The sequence below is a fragment of the Meles meles genome, chromosome Y, assembly GCF_922984935.1.
Source record: "Meles meles chromosome Y, mMelMel3.1 paternal haplotype, whole genome shotgun sequence".
Classification (NCBI taxonomy): Eukaryota; Metazoa; Chordata; class Mammalia; order Carnivora; family Mustelidae; genus Meles; species Meles meles.
Window position 1 is genome coordinate 34,542,136 of NC_060088.1, and position 23,610 is coordinate 34,565,745.

Here is a 23,610-nt window from a genome sequence, read left to right on the forward strand (position 1 = left end):
GAGGAAAGATGGTACAACAAGGACAGTAGCAAGGCAGGTTGGATCCTCTGAGTTAAGTGCACGCCAAGGTCCCTATGATTCCAAAACGTATAATCGCTCATAAGGTGAACACTCCTATGTGGCAGTGTTGACCCAGTTGACAAATGAATTTAGAACAAGGACAGACACTAGGCAGGTTGGATACTCTCAGTTAAGTGCACGCCGAGGCCCTTATGTTTCTAAAATGTATAATGGCTCTTAAGGTGAATACTCATATATGTCAATGTTTTACCTATTGACGAAAGAAGTTAGAAGATGGACAGATTCCAGGCTGATGGGATACTCTGACTTAATTACACATCAAGTCCCTTATGAGTCCCAAACTTATAAACACTCTTAAAGCGAACACTCATAAATGGGAGCGTACTCCAACTTGAAGACATAAGTTAGAACGACGGCCTCTAATCAGATTGGGTACTCTGAGTTAAGTGCACCCCAAGTCCTTTATGCTTCCAAAATGTAAAATCCCACCTGACAAAGACCCATTAAATGTCAGTGTTTTCCCAGTTGTGGAAAGAAGTTAGAACAAGAACGGACTTTAGGCAGGTTGGAACCTCTGAGTTAAGTGCACTCCAAGCCCTTTTTGCTTCTAAAACATAAAATCCTGCTTAATATGAAAACCTGATAAATGGCACTGTTTTCCCAGTTGAGGAAAATGCTACAAGGATAGATGCTAGGCAGGTTGGATACTCTGAGTTAAGTACACACTAATCCCCTTATGCTACCAAACATATAATCACTCTTAGGACTAACACTCATATGTGGCAGAGTTTTCTCTGCTGACAAAAGAAGTTCGAACAAGGATGGACTCTAAGCAGGTTGGATACTGAGTTAAGTGCATGCCAAGAAACTTATGCTTCCAAAACACATCATCTATCTTAAGGCTAACACTCATATTGGGCAGTGTTTTCCCCGTTGATGAAAGATGTTACAACAAGGACAGATTTTAGGCAGGTTGGAAACTCTGAGTTAAGGGCACACCAAAGCCCTTATGCTTCCAAAACCTAAAATCCTGATTAATAGGAAAACCCATTAAATGGCAGTGTTTTCCCTGTTGAGGAAAGAATTTAGAACAAGGACGGACTCTAAACAGGTTGGATACTCTGAGTTAAGTGCACGCCAAGGCCCATTTGATTCCAAAACATATAATTGCTCTTAAGGTGAACACTCATATGAGGCAGTATTTCCCAGTTGAGGATTGAAGTTAGAAAAAGTAAGGACTTCAGGCTGGTTGGATACTCTGAGTGAAGTGCACGCCAAGGCTCTGATGCTTCCAAAATGTATAAACACTCTTATGGTGAACATTCATAAGTTGCAGTGTATTCCCACCTAAGGAAAGAAGTTAGAACATGGTTGGACTCTAAGCACGTTGGATACTCTGAATTAAGTGCACGCCAAGGCTCTTATGCATTCAAAAACCATAAGCACTCTTACGCCTAACACTCATATGTTGTAGTGTTTTCCCAGTGGAGGAAAGATGTTACAACAAGGACAGATGCTAGGCAGGTGGGAAAATTCTAAGTAAAGTGCATGCCGAGGCCCTTATGCTTCCAAAAGGAAAATCCAGCTCAATACGAATACCCGTTAAATGGCAGTGTTTTCCCTAGAGAAATGATGTTACAACAAGGACGGATGATAGGCAGGTTGAATACTCTCAGTTAATTGCACGCCAAGGCCTTATGCTTCTAAATCGTATAATGGCTCTTAAGGGTAACACTTATATATGGCAATGTTTTCCCTACCGAGGAAAGAATTTAGAAGAAGGACGGACTCCATGCTGGTTGGATTCTCTGAGTTAAGTGCACGCAAGACACTTATGCGTCCAAAATGTAAAATCCTGCTTAATATGAAAACCCATTAAATGGCAGTTTTTTCGCATTTCAGAAAGAAGTTAGAACAAGGACGGAATCTAGTCAGGTTTTATACTCTTGATTAAGTGCACGCCAAGGCTCTTATGCTTCTAATCCGCTTAATATGAAAACCCGTTAAATGGCAGTATTTTCCCTGTTGAGGAAAGAATTTAGAACAAGCACGGACTCTAAACAGGTTGCAGAATCTGCGTTAAGTGCAGGCCAAGGCCTATATGATTCCAAAACATATCATTGCTCTTAAGGTGAAGACTCATATGAGGCAGTGTTTCCCTAGTTGAGGATTGAAGTCAGAAAAAGGACGGACTCCAGGCTGATTGGATACTCTGAGTTAAGTGCACACCAATGCTCTGAGGCTTCCGAAATGTATAAACATTCTTACGGCCAACACTCATAAATGGCAGTGTATTCCCACCTAAGGAAAAAAGTTTGAACAAGGTTGGACTAAGCACGTTGGATACTCTAAATTAAGTGCACGCCGAGGCCCTTATGCTTCCAAAAGGTAAAATCCAGATTAATACGAATACCCGTTAAATGGCAGTGTTTTCCCTAGAGGAATGATGTTACAACAAGAACAGACAATAGGCAGGTTGAATACTCTCAGTTAAGTGCACACCAAGGCCTTATGCTTCTAAATCGTATAATGGCTCTTAGGGGTAACACTTATATATGGCAATGTTTTCCCTACTGAGGGAAGTATTGAGAAGAAGGACGGACTCCATGGTGGTTGGATACTCTGAGTTAAGTGCACGCCAAGACCCTTATGCTTCCAAAATGTAAAATCCTGCTTAATATGAGAACCCATTAAAGGGCAGTTTTTTCGCATTTCAGAAAGAAGTTAGAACAAGGACGGAATCTAGTCAGGTTTTATACTCTGAGTTAAGTGCACACCAAGGCCCATATGATTCCAAAACATATAATTGCTCTTAAGGTGAACACTCATATATGGCCTTGTTTCCCCAGTTGAGGATTGAAGTTAGGAAAAGGACAGACTCCAGGCTTGTTGGATACTCTGAATTAAGTGCACGCCAAGGCTCTGATGCTTCCAGAACTTATAAACATTCTTAAGGTGAACACTCATAATTGGCAATGTATTCCCACTTGAAGAAAGAATTTAGAACAAGGATGGACTCTAAGCAGGTTGGGTACACTGAGTTAAGTGCACGCCAATCCCCTTATGCTTCCAAAACACATAATCACTCTTACGGCATATACTCACATGGGGCAGTGTTTTCCCAGTTGAGAAAAGATGTTACTACAAGGACAGACGCTAGGCAAAAAGGTTACTCTGAGTTAAGTGCACACCAAGGCCCTTATGCTTCGAAAACGTAAAATCCAGCTTAATACGAAAACCTGTTAAATAGCAATGTTTTCCCAGTTGAAGAAAGATGTTACAACAAGGACAGATGCTAAGCAGTTTAGATATACTGAGTTAAGTGCAAGCCAAGGCCCTTATGCTTCTAAAATGTAAAATCCCACTTAATACAAAACCTGTTAAATTACAGTATTTTCCCATCTTTCCCAGGAAAGATGGTACAATATGGAAGACACTAGGCAGGTTGGGTACTCTGAGTTAAGTGCACGACAAGGCCCCTATAATTCCAAAACTTTTAATCGTTCTTAAGGCGAACACTCATATGTGGCAATGTTTCTCCAGTTGAGGATTGAAGGTAGAACAAGGACGGACTCTAGGCTGTTTGGATACTCTGAGTTAAGTGCACTCCACAATCCCTATGAATCCAATACTTATAATCATTCTTAAGGTGAACACTCATATGTGGCAGTGTATTCCCACTTGAGGAACGAACTTATAACAAGGATGAATTCTAAACAGTTTGGATACTCTGAGTTAAGTGCATGCCAAAACTCTTATGCTTCCAAAACTCATAATCGCTCTTATGGCATATACTCATATGGGACAGTGTTTTCCCAGTTGAGGAAAGATGTTACTACAAGGACAGACGTTATGAAGTTGAATACTCTTAATTAAGTACACGCCAAGGCCTTTATGCTTCCAAAACATAAAATCCCTCTTAATACCAAAACATGTTAATAGACATTGTTTTCCAATTTGAGCAAAGATGTTACAACAAGGACAGACGCTAGGTAGGTTGGATACTCTATGTTAAGTACATGCCAATGCCCCTATGATTCCAAAACTTATAATCGATCTAAAGGTGAATACACATACGTGGCAGTGTTTCCACAGTTGAGGATTGAAGTTAGAACAAGGACGGACATTATGCTGGTCGGATACTCTGATTTAAGTGCACGCCAAGGCTCTTATTCTTCCAAATGTATAAACACTCTTAAGGCCAACATCATAAAAGGCAGTGTATTCCCACTTGATTAAAGAAGTTAGATCAAGTTTGGACTCTAAGCACGTTGGATACTCTGAGTTAAGTGTACGTCAAGCCCCTAATGCTTCCAAAACACATCATCACCCTTTCAGCTAACACTCACATGGAGCAGTGTTTTCCCAGTTGAGGAAAGATGATACAACAAGGACAGACACTAGGCAGGTTAGATATTCTGATTTAAGTGCACGCCAAGCCATTTATGCTTCCAAAACATAAAATCCTGCTTAATACGAAAGCCCGTTAAATGACAGTGTTTTCCCAGTTGAGGAAAGAGTTTACAACAAAGACAGACTATAGGCAGGTTGGTAATTCTGAGTTAAGTGCACACCAACGCTCTTATGTTTCCAAAACGTACAATCCCTCTTAATACAAAAAACCCGTTAAATGACAGTGTTTTCCCAGTTGAGGAAAGATGTTACATCAAGGACCGATGCTAGGCAGGTTGGATACACTGAGTTAAGTGCACGCCAAGGCCCTTATGCTACCAAAATGTAAAATAATGCTTAATATGAAAACCCGTTAAATGACAGTGTTTTATCATTTGAACAAAGATGTTACAACAAGGACAGACACTAGGCAGGTTGGATATTCTCGGTTAAGTACATGCCAATGCCCCTATGATTCCAAAACACATAATCGCTCTTAAGGTGAACACTCATATATGGCCATGCTTCCACATTGAGGACTGATGCTAGAATTACGATGGGCTAAATTCTGGTTGGATACTCTGAGTTAAGTCCACGCCATGGCTCTATGCTTCCAAATGTATAAACACTCTTAAGGTGAACACATATAAATGGCAGTGTATTCCCACTTGAAGAAAGCAGTTAGAACAAGTTTGGACTCTAAGAAGGTTGGATCCTCTGAATTAAGTGCATGCCAGCCCCTAATGATTCCAAAACACATAATCACTCTTACAGCTAACACTCATATGGGGCAGTGTTTTCCCAGGTGAGGAAAGATTACAACAAGCACAGATGCTCGGCAGGTTGGATACTCTGAGTTAAGTTCATGCTAAGGGCACTATGATTCGAGAACATATAATTGATCTAAAGGCGAACAATCATATGTGGCAGTGTTCCCCCAATGAGGATTGAAGTTAGAACAAGGACGGACTCTAGTCTGGTTGGATACTCTGAGTTCAGTGCATGCCAAGGCTCTTATGCTTCCAAAACGTATAAACACTCTGAAGGTGAACACTCATAAATGGCAGTGTATTCCCACTTGAGGAAAGAAGTTACAACAAGGTTGGTCTCTAAGCAGGTTGGATGCTCTGAGTTAAGTTCATGCCAAGCCCCTTATGTTTCCAAAACACATTATCACATATGGAGCTGTGTTTTCCCAGTTGAGGAAAGATGTACAACAAGGACAGACGCTACGCAGGTTGGACACTCTGAGTTAAGTGCACGCCAAGGCCCTTATGCTTCCAAAACGTAAAATCCATCTTACTACAAAAACCCGTGAAATGACAGTGTTTTCCCAGTTGAGGAAAGATGTTACAACAAGGACAGATGCTAGGCAGTTTGGAAAATCTGAGTTAAGTGCATGCCAAGGCCCATATACTTCCAAAAATTATAAACGCTCTTAAGGGGAACACTCATAAATGGCAGTGTATTCCCACTTGAAGAAAGAAGGTAGAACAAGGATGGACTCTAAGCAAGTTTGATTCTCTGAGTTAAGTGCATGCCAAGCTCCTTATGTTTCCAAAACATAAAATCCCGCTTAATACGAAAACCCATTAAGTGGCTGTGTTTTCCCATTTCAGGAAAGATATGACAACAAGGGCAGAGGCTAGACAGGTTGGATACTCTGAGTTAAGTGCAAGCCAAGGACCCTATGATTTCAAAACTTATAATCACTCTTAAGGCGAACATTCATATGTAGCATTGTTTCCCCAGTTGAGGATTGAATTTAGAACAAGGACAGATGCTAGGCAGGTTGGATACTCTGAGTTAAGTGCAAGCCAACATCCCTATGATTCCAAAACCTATTATCGCTCTTATGGCTAACACTCATATGGTGCAGAGTTTTCCCAGTTGAGAAAAGAAGTTAGAACATGGATGGACTCTAAGCCTGTTGTATACTCTGTGTTAAGTGCACGCCAAGTCCCTTATGCTTACAAAACACATAATCACTCTTACGGCTCACACTCATATGGGGCAGTGTTTTCTCAGTTGAGGAAAGATGTTATAACGAGGACAGATGCTAGGTAGGTTGGATACTCAGAATTAAGTGCACGCCAAGGCACTTTTCCTCCAAAACATATAATCACTCTTAAGGCTAACACTTATATGTCTCAGAGTTTTCCTGTTGAGAAAAGTAGTTAGTACTAGCCTGAACTCTAAGCAGGTTAGATACTCTGAAATACATGCAAGCCAATGCTCTAATGCTTCCAAAATGTAAAATCCCACTTAATATGAAAACACATTAAATGGGGGTCTTTCCCAGTTGAGGAAAGAAATTAGAACAAGAAGGGACGCTAGGCAGGTTGTATACCCTGAGATAAGTACATGCCAAAGCCCTTATTCTTCTAAAACTTATAATTGCTCTTAAGGCTAACACTCATATAGGGCAGCGATTTCTCGGTTGATAAAAGAAGTTAGAAAAAGGACAGGCTCTATGCAGGTTGATTACTCTGAACTAAGTGCATTCCAAGAACCTATGATTCCAAAATATATAATCCCTTTAAGGCCAACACTCATATGTGGCACTGTTGCTCCAGTTGAGGAATGAAGTTAGAACAATGTCAGATGCTAGTCAGGTTTGGATACTCTGAGTTAAGTACACGCCAAAGCCCTTAATCTTCCAAAACTTATAATCACTCTTATGCCTAACACTCATATGGGGCAGTGTTTTCCCAGTTGAGGAATGAAGTTACAACAAGGACAGACGGTAGGCAGGTTGGATATTCTGAGTTACATGCACGCCAATTCCCTTAGGCTTACAAAATGGAAAATCCCTCTTAATACAAAACACACTTAAATGGCAGTGTTTTCCCAATTGAGGAATGATGTTACAACAAGGATAGATGCTAGGCAGGTTGGATACTCTGAGTTACGTGCACGCCAAGGCCACTATGATTCCAAAACATATAATTGCTCTTAAGGTGAACAATCATATATGGAAGTGTTTCCACAGATGTGGATTGAAGTTAGAAAAAGGACAGACCAGGCTTGTTGGACACTCTGACTTAAATTAAGTTCACGCCAAGGCTCATATGCTTCCAAAATGTATAAATGCTCCTAAGGCAAACACTCATAAATGGCAGTGTATTCCCACTTGAAGAAAGAATTTAGAACAAGGACGGTCTATTAGCAGGTTGGATACTCTGCATTAAGTGAACGCCAAGCCCCTTATACTTCCAAAACCCATAATCGCTCTTATGGCTAATACTCATATGGGGCAGTGTTTGCACAGTTGAAGAAAGATGTTACAACAAGGACAGATGCTAGGCAGGAAGCATACTCTGAGTTAAGAGTACACCAAAGTTCTTATGCTTTGAAAACTTAAATTCCTTCTTAATACGAAATCCATTAAAGAGCAATGTATTCCCAGTTGTGTAAAGATGTTTCAACAAGGACAGTAGCTAAACAGGTTAGATATGCTGAGTTAAGTGCAAGCAAAGGCCTTATGCTTCCAAAACGTAAAATCCCACTTAATACAAAAACCTGTTATATAGCAGTGTTTTCCCAGTTGAGGAAAGGTATTACAACAAGGAGAGAAGCTAAGCAGGTTATATATACTGAGTAAAGTGAAAGCCAAGGCCCTTATGCTTCCAAATCTAAAATCCCGCTTAATACGAAAGCCCATTACATGACAGTATTTTCCCATTTAAGGAAAGATGGTACAAGAGGGATAGACGGTAGGCAGGTTGTATACTCTGAGTTAAATGCATGCCAAGGGCACTATGATTCCAAAACATATAATCGCTCTTAAGGCGAACACTCATATGTGGCAGTGTATTCCACTTGAGAAATGAATGTAGAACAAAGATGGACTCTAAACATGTTGAATAATCTGAATTAAGGGCACCCCAAGCCCCTTATGCTTCCAAAACACATAATCACTCTTACGGCTTACACTCATATGGGGCAGTGTTTTCACAGTTGAGGAAAGATGTTACAAGAAGGACAGACACCAGGCACGTTGGATATTCTGAGTTAAGTGCACGCCAAGGCCCTTATTTTTCCAAAATGTAAAATCTCTCTTAATACAAAAACCCCTTAAATGGCAGTGTTTTTCCAATTAAGGAATGATGTTATAACAAGGACAGATTCTAGGAAGGTTGGATAATCTTATTTAAGTGCACGCCAAGCCACTATGATTCCAAACCATATAATCGCTCTTAAGGCGATCAATCATATGTGGCAGTGTTTCCCCACATGAGGATTGAAGTTAGAAGGGATGGATTCTAGGATGGTTGGATACTCTAAGGTAAGTGTACGCCAAGGCTCTTATGCTTCCAAAACTTATAAACGCTTTTAAGGCGATCACGTATAAATGGCAGTGTATTCCAGCTTGAGGAAAGAAGATAAAAAAAGGTTGGACTCTAAGCAGGTTGGATACGCTGAGTTTAGTGCACGCCAAGCCACTTATGCTTCCAAAACACATTATCACTCTTAGGGCTAACACTAATATGCAACAGTGTTTTCCCAGTTGAGGGAAGAAGTTACAACAAGGACTGACGCTAGGCAGGATGGATACTCTGAGTTAAGTGAACGCCAAGGCCCTTATGGTTCGAAAACGTAAAATCCCGCTTAATATGAAAACCCATTAAATAGCAATGTATTCCCAGTGGTGGAAAGATGTTACAACAAGGAGAGAAGCTTAGCAGGTTATATATACTGAGTTAACTGCACGCCAAGGCCCTTATGCTTCAAAAAAGTAAAATCCCACTTGTAAGGGCCTGGTTGGCCAGAGGTACTCATTCTGTGTTTATGTAGTGAACTTAGAATTACCCCACCCCTCCCAGAGGAACTTATTTGCAAAGCCAAGATACAAGATCGGTTCAGGCCAGGTGAAGACATCCAATCAGTGTGGAGCTCATATATCTATTAGGGTAAATTGAAATTCAATTGGCCACCTCTGTGTTACCTACCAGTTTTTTTCTGTGTGTGGCAGACCTAGCATGACTGTGCAGTTTTCTCTGTGTATTGCAATTCCATTGGCCACCTGTGTGTGGGGGGGGCTCAGCCACCTCTATAAAAGCTGGTCTGTGAGGCTGCAGATATATATATATATAGCAGGAGGAGTCAGAGTAGCCAGTAGGGGAGCCATTGGGAGGAGCCTCATCAGCCTAGCCACCTCCAGCAGCAGCAGCAGCAGCAGCAGCAGCAGCAGCAGCAGCAGCAGCAGCAGCAGCGACACTGCCATGAGCGGTGACGCTGCCCCAAGAAGCAGCAGCAGTAGCAGCAGCAGCAGTAGCAGCAGCAGCAGCAGCAGCAGCAGCAGCAGCAGCAGCAGCAGTGCCGCTGCCGGGAGCGGCCCCACTGCCCCGAGCAGCGGCAGCAGCAGCAGCGCCACCGTGAGTGGCCCCGCCGCCTCGAGCAGCAGTAGCAATAGCAGCTGCAGCAGCAGCAGCAGCAGCAGCAGCAGCAGCAGCAGCAGCAGCAGCAGCAGCAGCAGCGCCGCCATGAGCGGCCTCACCACCTCGAGCAGTGCCGCTGCTGGGACTAGCCTCTCAGGAGCCGACAGCTCAACCTCGTCATTGGGAGTGGCCTCGCTGGGAGCACAGCTGCCCGATCGTCATTAGCCAGGCAGCGGACTCACTGCCAGGCAGTGACCTCACCAGCCAGGCAGCGGACTCGCCAGGGAGCAAGACTGCCAGAGTGTCATCATCGGGAAGCAGGAGTCGTGGGTAGTGGGAGTCGTCGGGTAGCGGGAGTCATTGGGTAAGGGAAGTAATTGGGGTAGGTGTCCTGGTCATCGTCGCCTCTTTGTAAGTGACAGCCCCGACTGGTTGATTTGATTTTCGATGCTTGGCATTGCTGGGAGCCTCATTGGCTGTGGCCTTGTCCAGGGGGTGGCCTCGCTGGGAGCAGCTTGTGGTACAGCGAGGGTTGGGCAGGGAGACTCCAGGAAGGACCCCAGGCCAGGGAGGTGGTGGCCCCCATCAAGGCTCGGGCACCTACCGTTCAGTTTGTTTTCTAATGCATGGGGCCTGGGCACCTATCTGTCAGATTGGTTTCTAATGCATGGGGGCCGGGCACCTACCAGTCAGTTTGGTTTCTAACGCATGGGCCCCGGGTACCTATCGGTCAGTTTGGTTTCTAATGCATGTGGCCCGGGCACCTACCGGTCAGTTTGGTTTCTGATGAATGACACGAAATAAAGCTTTGCTTGATTTTCCCTTTGTGTCAGTCTTGTTCCTTTGATCACGTACCCTAACGTTGGGGGCTCGTCCGGGATCAAACAACGAGAACAGAGCCCGCATCAAAATTTATGGGAAATGCCTCTGGAGGTGTTGGGATCTTGTCTGTCTGTCTGGTTGGAGCTCCAGGGTATAGCTCACTGGGGAGAAGGTGGATGCGACCATACTCCCCAGGGCTGGAGTGGATGCGGGGACGCCCCATCCCTCTGCTCGTAGATTGTTGGAGGGGTTCGAGTCCCCCGGGGCGGTCGGTGGGGCTTCGTGTCCCCCTAGATGGTTGGGGGTTCAAGTCCCTCTGGACGGTCACGAGGGGGTTTGAGTCCCCGTAGGTGGTCATCGGGGTTCAAGAACCCCTAGGCTGCCATCGGGGGTTCAAGTCCCCCTAGGCCATCAGGGGGTTCGAGTCCCCCTAGGCAGTCATCAGTGGTGTGAGTGCCCTAGGAGTTCAGGGGGTTTGAGTCCCCCTAGCAAATCCCCACTGGTGGCAGGACCACTGGGCTGCGGTTGACTTTGTCTTGTCTTTTTGTTATCAGCTGTGTTGTTTGTTATGGTTGAATTAATGGGGCAAACAAAGAGTAAGGGGACTCTGACTTTCATCGCTCTGTTCCTCATAATAGATGTGGGGCTTCTCCCTCACTCATTTCATGTGTTAAGGGCTATCACTAGAGCCAACTGGGGTTAGTCTAACTGGGGACAGAGACCTTAAGGAATATTCCCAAGCAGCTGCAGAAACTCCCTTTGTTTTGGGGAATTTCTTGCCTTCTCTGGCCCACCGTGGACTGCCTAGCCCCTACCCCTTGCTGGCGGGAAAGCATGGCATCTGAAGTGGAATTTGCCCAGGTGGAACATGAAATCTCTTAGCAAAGAGATGACTGAACTGATGGTTAATTATCTGTCTCAGGGTTTTAATGGGTAATTGTTAAAGTAGCTTTCAGAGTCTTTGGTAACCTAAAACTTTGATGTTTTCTTGAATAAAATGCTGGGGCGCTGGTTGCTGGAACTAGGTTTGTTATTTTCAAATCTATTGGTAAACATGTTTTGTGCTTAACATAATTCTGTTGTAACAGTTCACAATTGGCTAAAATGTGAATGTTTTTCTCTTTTCCCACCCAGAATTGTAAATGAGATCTTTTTGACTCATAAGTCTTTTCCCTGATATGCTAAGTTACTCAGGAAGTACTGATAAATCAATGATAAACCTTGGGTTACATTTGGGTAAATGCTGTAACTACTCCAGAGGTTTTATACATTTCCTAAAGTTTTAATATTTTGATAAGGGTCATCATTTGATATTTAACCATATTTATTCTGAGGGGTTTTTTTGTCATTTGTAATTGTTTTAATTCTCTGTAGGATGAATTCTGACTTAAACAAAATTCATATGGGAGATTTTCAGAACAAATACAGGTTTTTGATATGTTGAAATCCTGGAACTGAATTTCCAGAAGTAAAAGTTGAACTTGGACTAAATCAGAATTAGTATGGTGACTCAAGGTAAGAATGAGTCTCCAGGAGCTTTCCTAGAAAGGCTTATTGAAGCCTATAAAATGTATAGCCCAATCAACTCTGAGGCACCCGAAAATCAGGGGGCCCTTTTTCCAGTTAATCATCTCTGGATATAAGGAGGAAACTTCAGGAAATTGAAGGATTTGAAGGGAAAATTCTGATTGAGTTATTGGGAATAGCAGAAAAGGTGTTTAACAACAGGAATGCACAGGAGGAGGATGAAAAACAGACAGAATGCTGGTTAAGGTTTTGGCATTACATGAGATAGGTAGGGCATAGTAAATGGAAGGAAAAGCCTAAGCACAGAGAAGGCAGGTGGGAAGACTTAGATTCAGATCAGTGCACATACTGTAAGGAAAAGGACACTGGGCCAGTTAGTGTCCCAAAAGGATGATGGCAATGCTGGCCACCAGAACAAAAATTGAAGTGGAGGGGAAATCAGTTGATTTTTTTGGTGGACACAGGAGCCCAATTTTCATCATTACTTAAACCAATAGGGAAACAATCTGGAGAGGAAGTCTTTGTACAAGGAGCAAATGGCACAGAGATATATAAATGGACAACAGAAAGGACTTTAAATTTGGCCTCGGGAGTGGTTAAACATTGATTTTTGGTCCTCCCTAATGTCCCATATAACTTGATGGGAAGAGATTTCCTCCATAAGTTAAGAGCTGGTATTCAGTTCTTGGAAGGAGACATGACTGTAACCTTGAGATAACCCACTGTACAGGTGTTTATGGCAGCAGTAGATGAATACCTCCTTTACGAGTCAGTCTCAAATCCAGGGGAGACAAAAGCGGGGAGCCTTCTTCAAATCCTATAAGATGAGTTTCCTGAGGTCTGGGCAGAAGGGAAGCCCACTGGATTGGCCAAGGAACAACCTCCAGTGGTGGTACAATTAAAGGCGATGGCTACGGCTATTCACATTTGGCAGTACCCCATTCCTCAGGAAGTGAAGGAAGGGATCAGAAAACACATTAACTGCCTCTGAGGAGATGGGATCCTACTTCCTTGAAAATCTCCATGGAACACACCTTTGCTGCCCATCAAAAGGCCGAGACTGGGGAGTACTGACCTGTTCAGGACTTGCGGGAAGTTAATAAACGGGTTGAAGATACCCACCCGACACTGCCTAACCCCTATACCCTACTCTCCCTCCGGGGCCCCCAAAGAACTGTGTATACTATCTTAGATATCAAGGATGCAAGTAAATTGACTTTGGGTCAAAATATCATTTTGACCACCGCACACGCCACCGAGGGCCTTCTCCGGATTCCACCAGGCTGATGGATGACAAATGCCCGAGTGACGGGGTATCAGGCCCTCCTCCTCAATGAACCAATAGTGAATCAATAGTGACCCCAGCGGTGCTAAATCCAGCCACACTGCTACCAGAGGAGCTGGCTGACCGCCCACATGACTGTGGGGAGTTCTTAACCCAAGTTGCAGGAATAAGGACAGATCTCAGAGACATTCCCCTCCCAGATGCCAAGATGACTCTGTTCACAGATGGGAGTAGCTATGTAGTCAATGGAAAGATATATGTGGAGGCTGAGGTGGTTTCTCCTGAGCAGAAACTCTGGACAGCCGCCCTGAAACACGGAACTTCGGCACAAAAAGCGGAACTGATTGCACTCATTAAGGCACTGCACATGGCCAAAGGTAAAACCGCAAACATCTATATGGACAGCAGGTATGCCTTTGCTACTCTCCATATACATGTGGCTATTTATAAAGAAAGGGGCCTATTAACAGCAGTAGGAAAAGGAAACCAATTAGATGCTCAAGCCACAAAGCAAGCAGCTCGAGAAACAGTAGAAGAACTAGTTACACTCCCGGCTCCAGCCCTACCAGAAAAACCAAATTACTCAGAAGAAGATTTAAAGTATTTACAAAAATGGGTTAAATTGGACTATGAAGGGGTCTGGGCTAAGACTGAAGCAGGAAAAATAATTCCTAGGTTTGGGCTGCCTCTCGCGATCGGGTCAGACAATGGCCCTGCATTTGTGAGTTCAGTCTCACAGTCATTGGCCAAGGCCGTGGGCACTAATTGGAAACTACATTGTGCCTACCAGCCCCAGATTCCGGGCAAGTAGAGAGAATAAACCGGAACCTTAAAGAGACCTTGACAAAACTAATTCTGGAGACTGGCGGTGGATTGGTGGATCTCCTTTCTTTTGCCCTCCTCAGGGCATGATGTACACCCTATTTAAGCAAGGTGACCCCATATGAAATAATGTTTGGGAGATCGCCCTCCTCTGTTAATGACTACAAGTAGTTGCCCTAGCAGAAATGACTGATCAATCTGTACTCCTGTCACTGCAGCCATTACAGTCTGTCTTAAAAAAAGCCCACTCAGAGATCAGGACTGCCCACACTGGGACAGAGACAGAGGTGGATCCACATCCTTACCAACCTGGGGACTTGGTTTGGATATGTTGCTATCAAGTGAGAGGCTTGGAGCCTTGCTGGAAGCGACCATTTACTGTTATCCTGACCACCCCCATGGCAGTAAACATAGAAGGCATCAGGGCCTGGATTCATGCGGGTCATGTCAAAAGAGCTGAGGACGAGGACACTCCCCAGAAATGGAAGGTGCAGCCGACAGACTCCGCTGACCATGGACTAAAGCTATGACTAAAAAAACTGTGTGTTTATTGTTGCTCCTATTGTTACCTGTTTGTGTAAAGTATAGGTAGGAAATTAGATGAACGAAATTAGGAAAAATGGAAAAGGTTATAAAAAGCGGTAAATAGCTAACTTATCACTGACTGTGCATGAATGTCATTTGTACAAAAGAAAACTAGAGGGATAAAAATGTTATACTTACATGCTCAATATAACCCCTTACAACTGGAGAACATAGAACTGGCTGAAAATCAAGGATTTGACTAATCTCCAAAGAAAAGGGGGAAATGTAAGGGCCTGGTTGGCCAGAGGGAGTCATTCCGTCTTTATGTAGGGAACTTAGATTGACCCCACCCTTCCCAGAGGAACTTACTTGCAAAGCCTAGATACAAGGGAGGGTCAGACTAGGTAAATACATCCATTCAGTTGGGGAGCACATATATCTACTAGGGTAAATTGAAATTCAATTGGCCACCTCTGTGTTACCTAGCAGTTTTTTTCTGTGTGCGGCAGACCTACCATGACTGTGCAATTTTCTCTGTGTATTGCAATCCCATTGGCTAACTGTGTGTGGGCGGAGCTCAACCACCTCTATAGAGCTGGTCTGTGAGGCTGCAGATTATATATATATATATATATTATATATATATATATATTATATATATATATAATCTATATAAATATAAATAAATATATAATATATTTATATTTATATAAATTTATATTTATATATTTATATATATAAATATATATATTTATATATTTATATAAATATAAATATATATATAAATATATATATAATATATATATATATAATGTGTATATATATATATATATATATATATATATACACTCCCATAGGGAGCAGCCTCATCAGTCTAGCACCCTCGAGCAGTAGCAGCAGCAGCAGCGCCACCGCGAGTGGCCCCGCCTCTCGGAGCAGCAGCAGTAGCAGCAGCAGCAATGCCGCTGACCCTAACCGCCCGGTTTCCACTATTTCCCCCCACGATCCTTTGCTCTTTGTTTTTTGAGTGCTTTCAACCAGACTCCAAGTTAATGCTGGTCCCCAGATGCAGAGCACTCTCGTATTGGGGTATTACTTTCCAATCGGTCACCTCTGGTGGCTCCCTCCCCCTTTTGTTTATCTTCTGATATCAAGTCTGATGTTCCCACCCTGCTTTACATGCCACTGGCGCCTTCTGCACCTGTAGAGATCCAGATGTGTATAATTCTGATCTCAGGCTGATTTCAGGGGTGGTCAGAGTTCTTTTGTAGGTAATCAGCTCACTTTAGGGTATAGGTTGAAACAGCACCTCCTCCTACTTCACAGCCATCTTGACTCCCCCCCTTTAATGGCTCTTAAGGCTAACATGAATATATTTCCATGTTTTCCCTATTGAGTAAAGAAGTTAGAACAAGGACGAACACCAGGCATGTTGGACACTCTGACATAAGTGCACGTCAAGGCCCATATGCTTCCAAAATGTATAAACGCTCCTAAGGTGAACACTCATAAATGGCAGTGTATTCCCACTTGAAGAAAGAATTGAGAACAAGGACGGACTCTTAGCCGGATGGATAATCTGATTTAAGTGCCCACCAAGCTCCTTATGCTTCCAAAACACATAATCGCTCTTGCGGCTAATACTCATAGGGGGCAGTGTTTTCCCAGTTGAGGAGAGATGTTACAACAAGGAAAGATGCTAGGCAGGAAGGATACAATGAGTTAAGTGCACGCCAAGTCCCTTATGCTTCGAAAATCTAAAATCCTGCTTAATACGAAAACCCGCTAAATAGCAATGTATTTCCAGTTTTGGAAAGGTGTTCCAACAATGACAGAAGCTAAACAGGGTATATATACTGAATTAAGTGCAAGCTAAGGCCCTTATGCTTCGAAAATATAAAATCCCGCTAATAAGAAAATCCGTTAAATACTAAAGTATTCCCAATTGAGGAAAAATGTAACAACAAGACAGAAGCTAAGCAGGTTAGATATACTGAGTTATGTGCAAGCCAAGGCCCTTATGCTTCCAAAACGTGAAATCCTGCGTAATAAGAAACCCGTTAAATGACAGTATTTTCCCATTTGAGGAAAGATGGTACAACAGCGACAGATGCTAGCCTGGTTGGATGCACTTAGTTAAATGCACGATAAGACCCCTATGATTCAAAAGTTTATAATCATTCTTAAGGCAAACACTCATATGTGGCAGTGTATTCCCACCTGAAGAACGAATGTAGAGCAAGGTTGGACCCTAAACAGGTTGAATAGTCAGAATTAAGTGCACCCCATGCCCCATATGCTTCCAAAACACAATATCACTCTTATGGTTAATACTCATAAGGAGCAGTGTTTTCCCAGTTGAGAAAAGATGTTACAACAAGGACAGACGCTAGGCACAAAGGATATTCTGAGTTAAGTGCATGCCAAGGCTCTTAGGTATACAAAATGTAAAATCCCTCTTTATACAAAAACCCCTTAAATGGCAGTATTCTCCCAATTGAGGAAAGATGTTACAATAAGAAGAGACGCTAGGAGGTTGGATACTCTGAGTTAAGGTCACGCCAAGCCATTGTGATTCCAAAACATAGAATCGCTCTTAAGGTGAACAATCATATGTGGCAGTGTTTCTTCAGATTTGGATTGAAGTTAGAACAAGGCCGGACTCTAGGCTGGTTGGAAAATCTGAGTTAAGTGCACGCCAAGGCTCTTATTCTTCCAAAACTTATAAATGTTCTTAAGGCGAACACTCATAAATGGCAGTGTATTCCAACTTGAGGAAGAAGTTAGAACAAGGTTGGACTCTAAGCAGGTTGGATACTCTGAGTTAAGTGCACACCAAGCCACTTATGCTTCCAAAACACATTATCACTTTAGGGATAACACTCATATGGAGCAGTTTTTTCCCAGTTGATGAAAGAGATTACAAGGACAGAGGCTAGGGAGGTTGGATACACTGAGATAAGTGCACGCCAAGCCCCTTAAGCTTCAAGAATATGTAATCCCTTGTAAGGCTAACCCTCATATGTAGCAGTGTTTCCCCATTTGAGGAATGATGTTAGAACAAGGATGGATGCTAGGCAGGCTTGATACTATCAGTTAAGTACACGCCAAGGCCCTTATGCTTCTAAAACCTATAATGGCTCTTAAGGTGAACACATATATTTCCATGTTTTCCCTATTGAGGAAAGAAGTTAGAACAAGGACGGATACCAGACTTGTTGAACACTCTGAATTTAGTGCACACCAAGGCCCATATGCATCCAAAATGTATAAACACTCATTAGACGAACACTCATAAATGGCAGTGTATTCAGACTTGAAGAAAGAAGTTAGAACAAGGACGGACTCTGAACAGGCTGGATACTCTGAGTTAAGTGCACGCCAAGGCCCTTAAGCTTCCAAAACATAAAATCCCGCTTAATACAAAAACCTGTAAATGACAGAGTTTTCACATTTGAGGAAAGATGGTACAACAAGAACAGGCGCTAGGCATGTTGGATACTCTGAGTTAAGTGCACGCCAAGGCCCTTAAGCTTCCAAAACATAAAATCCCGCTTAATACAAAAACCTGTAAATGACAGAGTTTTCACATTTGAGGAAAGATGGTACAACAAGAACAGGCGCTAGGCATGTTGGATACTCTGAGTTAAGTGCACGCCAAGGCTACTATGATTCCAAAATGTATAATAGCTTGTAAGGCAAATGATCATATGTGGCAATGTTGCACAAGTTGAGGAATTAAGTTAGAACAAGGACAGACGCTGGCACGTTCGATACTTTCAGTTAAGTGCACGCTGAGGCCCTTATGCTTCTAAAACCTATAATGGCTCTTAAGGCAAACACTTATATATGGCAATGTTTTCACTATTGAGGAACGAAGTTAGAACACGAACGGTTTCCTGGCTGGATGAACACTCTGACATAAGTGAATGCCAAGGCCCATATGCTTCCAAAAATTATAAATGCTCATGAAGTGACACTCATAAAAGGCAGTGTATTCCCACTTGAAGAAAGAAGTTAGAACAAGGACAGACTCTGAGCAGGCTGGATACCCTGAGTTAAGTGCATGCCAAGCTCCTTATGCTTCCAAAATATAAAATCCCACTAAATATGAAAACCCATTAAATGGAAGTGTTTTTCCAGATTAGGAAAGAAGTTAGAATAAGGATAGACTGGTTGGATACTCTGAGTTAAGTACATGCCAAGGCCCCTATGATTCCAAATCATATAATCACTCTTAAGGCGAACACTCTTATGTGGCAGTGTTTCCCCAGTTGAGGATTAAATTTAGAACAAGGACAGACGCTAGGCAGATTGGACACTCGGAGTTAAGTGCACACCAAGGCTCTTATGCTTCTAAAACATAAAATCCCACTTAATACAAAAACCCATTAAATTGTAGAGTTTTCCCAGTTGAGGAAAGATGTTAGAACAAGGACTGACTCTAGGCAGGTTGGACACTCTGAGTTAAGTGCACGCAAAGGCCCTTATATTTCCAAAGCCGTAAAATCATGCTTAATACAAAAAAGCGTTAAATGGCAGTATTTTACCAGTGTTTCAACAAGGACAGATGATAGGCATGTTGGATACACTGAGTTAAGTGCAATTCAAGGTCCTTTTGCTTCCAAAATATAAAATCCTGCTTAATACAAAAACCCGTTCAATGACAGTGTTTTCCCATTTGAGGAAAGATGTTATAACAAGGACAGACGCTACGCAGGTTTGATACTCTGAGTTAAGTGCACGCCAAGGCCCATATACTTCCAAAACTTATAAACACTCTTAAGGCGAACACTTATAAATGGCAGTGTATTCTCACTTGAAGAAAGAAGTGAGAACAAGGACAGACACTAAGCAGGTTGGATATTCTGAGTTATGTGCATGCCAATCCCCTTATGCTTCCAAAACGTAATCCTATTTAATGAAAACCCGTTATATGACAGTGTTTTCCAATTTGAGGAAAGATGGTACAACAAGGACAGAAGCTAGGCAGGTTGGATACTCTAAGTTAAGTGCACGCCAAGGCCCCTATGATTCCAAAATATATAATCACTCTTAGAGCTTGCACTCATATGATGCAGAGTTTTCCCGGTTGAGAAAATAAGTTAGAACAAGGATGGAATCTAAACAGGTTGGATATTCTGAGTTAAGTGCACGCCAAGGCCCTTATGCTACCAAAACTTAAAATCCGCTTAATATGAAAACCCGTTAAATGGCAGTGTTTTCCCAGTTGAGGAAATAAGTTACAACAAGGGAAGACCCTAGGATGCTTTAATACTCTGAGTTAAGTGCACACCAAGGCTCCTATAAATGCAAAATATATAATCACTTGCAAGGCGAACACTCAAATGTGGCAGTGTTTCCCAGTTGAGGAATGAAGTTAGAATAAGAACAGACACTCAGCAGGTTCAATACTCTCAGTTACGTGCACGTTAAAACAAGGATGGACTCCAGGCTTGTTGGACACTCTGATTTAAGTGCAAGCCAAGGCCCATATTCTTCCAAAAGTTATAAAAGCTCTTCAGGCGAAGACTCATAAATGGCAGTGTATTCCCACTTGAAGAAAGAAGTTAGAACAAGGACGGACTCTAAGCAGGATGGATACACTGAGTTAAGTGCACGCCAAGCCCCTTATGCTTCCAAAACGTAAAATCATGCTTAATATGAAAACCCATTAAATTGCAGTGTTTTCCCAGTTGAGAAAAGAGGTTAGAACAAGGAGGAATGCTAGTCAGGTTGGATACTCCATGTGCTCGCCAAGGTCCCTATGATTCCAAATCATATAATAGTTCTTAAGGCAAACATTCATATGTGGCAGTGTTTCCCCAGTTGAGGATTGAATTTATAAAAAGGACGGATTCTAGTCTGGTTGGATACTCTGAGTTAAGTGCATGCCAAGGTTCTTATGCATCCAAAATGTATGAATGCTCTTAAGGCAAACACTCATAAATGGCAGTGTATTCCCACTTGAGGAAAGAAGTTAGAACAAGGTTCTAAGCAGCCTGGATATTCTGAGTTAAGTGCACGCCAAGCCACTTATGCTTCCAAAACACATAATTGCTCTACGGCTTACACTCATATGGATCAGTGTTTTCCCCATTGAGGAAAGATTTTATATCAAGGACAGACGCTAAGAAGGTTGGATAACCTGAGGTAAGTGCACACCAAGGCCCTTGTGCTTACAAAAGCTAAAATCACGCTTAATACGAAAACCCGTCAAATGGACATGTTTTCCCAGTCGAGGAAAGATGTTACAACAAGGACAGATACTAGGCAGGTTAGATACTCTGAGTTAAGTGCAAGCCAAGGCGCTTATGCTACCAAAACTTAAAATCCCGCTTAATACGGAAACCGATTAAATGACAGAGTTTTCCCATTTGAGGTAAGATGGTACAACAAGGACAGGTGCTAGGTAAGTTGGATATTCTAAGTTAAGTGCACGCCAAGGCCCCTATGATTCCAAAATGTATAATCGCTTGTAAGGCAAACGTTCATATGTGGCAGTGTTTCCCCAGTTCAGGAATGAAGTTAGAACAGGGATGGACTCTAGAAAGGTTGATACTCAGAGTTAAGTGCACGCCAAGGCTCTTATGCTTCCAAAACGTAAAAGCCCACTTAATACAAAAACCCATTAAATGGTAGAGTTTTCCCAGTTGAGGAAAGATGTTAGAAAAAGGACTGACTCTAGGCAGGTTGGACGCTCTGAGTTAAGTGCACGCCAAGGCCCTAATGCTTCCAAAACGTAAAATCATGCTTATATGAAAACCCGTTAAATGGCAGTGTTTTACCAGTTGAGGAACGATGTTACAACAAGGACAGATGCTAGGCAGGTTGGATACTCTGAGTTAAGTGTATGCCACGGTGCTTAAGCTTCCAAAATATAACATCCTGCTTAACACAAAAACCTGTTCAATGACAGTGTTTTCCCATTTGAAGAAACATAGTACAACAAGGCCAGACGCTAGGCAACTTGAATACTCTGAGTTAAGTACACGCCAAGGCCCCTATGATTCCCAAACATATAATTGCTCTTAAGGTAAACACTCATATTTGGCAGAGTTTCCCCATTTGAGGATTGAAGTTAGAACAAGGACAGACACTAGGATGGTTGGATAGTCTGAGTTAAGTGCACGCCAAGGCTCTTATGCTTCAAAAACGTATAAACACTCTTAAGGCGAAAACTCATAAATGTCAGTGTATACCCCACTTGAGGAAAGAAGTGAGAATAAGGTTGGACTCTAAGCAGGTTGGATACTCTGATTAAGTGCAAGCCAATCCCCTTATGCTTCCAAAACACATAATTGCTCTTACGGCTAACACTCACATGGAGCAGTGCTTTCCCAGTTGAGGTAATATGTTACAACAAGGACAGAAGCTAGGTAGGTTGGATACTCTGAGTAAAGTGCACGCCAACGTCCTTATGATTCCAAAACCTAAAATCCTGCTCATAAGAAAACCTATTAAATGGCAGTGTTTTCCCAGTTGAAGACAGAAATTAGAAAAGGAGGGACTCCAGTCTGAATGGATACTCTTAGTTAAGTTCACGCCAAGGCCCTTATACTTCTCAAACGTATAATGGCTCTTAAGGTGAACACTTTTATATGGCAATATTTTCCCTATTGAGGAAAGAAGTTAGAACAAAGAAAGATTCCAGACTGCTTGGGTACTCTGACTTAAGTGAACCCCAAGGCCCTATTGCTTCCAAAACCAAAAATCCCGCACAATATGAAAACCAATTAAATGACAGTGTTTTTCCAGTTGAAGAAAGAAGTTAGAACAAGGACGGACTCTAGGCAGGTTGGATACTCTCAGTAAAGTGCACGCCAAGGCCCTTATACTTCTCAAACATATAATGGTTCTTAAGGTGAACACTTTTATTTGGCAATGTTTTCCCTATTGAGGAAAGGAGTTAGGACAAAGATGGATTCCAGGCTACTTGGATACTCTGACTTAAGTGAACGCCAAGGCCCTATTGCTTCCAAAAGCTAAAATCCCCCTTAATATGAAAACCCGTCAAATGGCCAGGTTTTCCCAGTTGAGGAACAATGTTACAACAAGGACAGATGCTAGGCAGGTTAGATACTCTGAGTTAAGTGCAAGCCAAGGCCCTTATGCTTCCAAAACCTAAAATCCCACTTAATACGAAAACATGTTAAAGGACAGAGTTTTCCCATTTGAGGAAAAATGGTATAAAAAGGACAGGCACATGGCCCCTGTGTGGCTCAGTGGGTTAAAGCGTCTGCCTTCGACTCAGGTCATGGTCCCAGTGTCCTGGGATCGAGCCCTGCATCGATTTCTCTGGACAACAGGGAGCCTGCTTCCTCCTCTCTCACTCGGCCTGCCTCTCTGCCTACTTGAAATCTCTGTCTCTCAAATAAATAAATAAAATCTTTAAAAAAAGAAGAAAAAAAGACAGGCCCTAGGCATGTTGGATACTCTGAGTTAAGTACTCGCCAAGGCCCCTATCATTCCAAAATGTATAACCGCTTGTAATGTGAACGCTCATATGTGGTAGTGTTTCCCCAGTTGAGGAACGTAGTTAGAACAGGACGGACGCTAGGCAGGTTGGATATTCTCAGTTAAGTTCACATAGAGGCCCTTATGCTTCCAAAAGGTATAAGGCTCTTAAGGCGAACACTTTTATATGGCAATGTCTTCCCTATTGAGGTACGAAGTTAGAACAAGGACGGACTCCAGACTGGATGGACACTCTGACAAAAGTGTACGCAAAGGCCCATATGCTTCCAATAAGTATAAACACTCGTAAAGCGAACACTCATAAATGGCAGTGTATTTCCACTTGAAGAAAGAAGTTAGAACAAGGACGGACTCTGA